This window comes from Stegastes partitus, unplaced genomic scaffold (genome assembly GCF_000690725.1).
Source record: "Stegastes partitus isolate 25-593 unplaced genomic scaffold, Stegastes_partitus-1.0.2 Scaffold45, whole genome shotgun sequence".
Classification (NCBI taxonomy): Eukaryota; Metazoa; Chordata; class Actinopteri; family Pomacentridae; genus Stegastes; species Stegastes partitus.
Window position 1 is genome coordinate 53,288 of NW_007577776.1, and position 1,620 is coordinate 54,907.

General features: G+C 38.9%; 2 long non-coding RNA genes across 2 annotated transcripts in view; one reads left to right on the top strand and one right to left on the bottom strand.

The window, feature by feature from the left end:
- Window positions 1-315, top strand: part of LOC103375869 (uncharacterized) — a 13,970-nt gene extending 13,655 nt beyond the window's left edge. Inside the window, exon 4 of the long non-coding RNA XR_521269.1 lies at window positions 306-315. This is a non-coding gene — a long non-coding RNA (uncharacterized LOC103375869). The remainder of the gene's footprint in view (window positions 1-305) is intronic.
- The window catches only part of LOC103375860 (uncharacterized), a 25,742-nt gene that overhangs the window by 13,641 nt on the left and 10,481 nt on the right, over window positions 1-1,620 (bottom strand). The window lies entirely within an intron of this gene.

The window sequence follows — 1,620 nt, forward strand, 5'->3', positions numbered from 1 at the left end:
TAGATAGATAGATAGATAGATAGATAGATAGATAGATAGATAGATAGATAGATAGATAGATAGATAGATAGATAGATAGATAGATAGATAGATAGTGACAGAACTTCTCCTTCGACAAGGCTCCAACAATAAAAAATACGACACATATAAAAACACAGTTAAGACACAAGCTCACAAAGCACAGGCGTCTAAAAGAGTTGTTAAAAAGAAATAGCAGTCAATAATGATGCCAGCTTTTTCCAGCAGTAACTCATAGCAACACAAAAACCTCTGCTGCCCAAAATAAGGCAGACTATGTGAACGAGTGAATGAGCAAGTGGCAAGGAAGAAGAGGAAACAGACGTGAGTATAAAGTTTATGCATCTAAGTAAGGCAATCATCATCAATCAATCATCAAAGTATCAGATGTAATTTAAATCTAGAGCAGATGATGGTGCTTCAATCAGAAAATAAGGGAATCACTGCTGTTTAAATGAATAAAAGTGGACCAAATTTATGCTACCTGCTGCTCCTTTAGCATTATTTTATCACCAAACTGAACAGCTATGGAACTAATTATTGGTTTTAGTAAAACATGCAGCAGTAGATGACTACCTCGACTGTATGAACAAGATGTGACACATAGAACCATTTGGTGTGTCGTTATTGTGGTGTTCCTGATTATAATAAAAAAGCTCCTTTTCCACTATTGGCCTGCGTGTCCCGCCTCCTTCCATCCAGTGGGTCATCACGGTTATCCTGTACATTAACCATTAATTGATGACTGTGTTCTGTTTTTGTTTATTTGCATGTTTTATCTTTCCATTATTTTAAATTTGATGGAGTTCAAAGTTGGAGAAGCACTGATAAACATTTACGAACCGTCATATGTAAAAAATACTCATATATAAAGTTGGCTTCAGTTAATATTTGAACTGCTTTCTTGTTTTGTCTCTGACTCGTTCCCTTTGCCTCTTGCTGGCTGAACACACTACACAAAAACACATCAAGCATCCAGACTCACTGAACCACAAAGCCATCTGGCTCCATCTAATCCACATCAGAACGGACCAATCTGATGGCATTTACACAGATGTATAATGGTCTAAATCCGATGAGGAACCCAAACAACACGGTAGGGTCATTTCACAGGGAAACATGGCGGTCAGGGGTGGCCTGGGGGTACAGATACCAGCTTGTGACTGGAAGGTCATGTCTTAAATCCCCAGATCCACTGGGGAAGACTGAAAAAAAAAAATATGGAGCATGAAAAAAGGATGAGGAAAGCTTTCCCCTCTCTGGGAAACTACGAGCATAGTTGAGTGAGAATCAGAGGAGCTGCTCTCTGGACAGCAAGACAAAGCTGCAGGCCATTCGGTAATATAGAGTAAAATAATAGGAATGCTGCAGTATTAGAGCAACAGAGATTTCACCAATACTAGAAATTAGTTTTAGGATAAAGGTGTAACTGCACATACAAAAGTGCATGAAAAAGAGAGCAGCTATGGGGGTGGTGGCACGTGTTCTGCAGTGGAGAAGGATACAAGACAAAACACATGCAAGCACTTGTATTTGAGAGTGAAGAGTATCATCACTTGATTTGAATCACCTGATTGTAATATCGTCATGTTTCTGATGCAG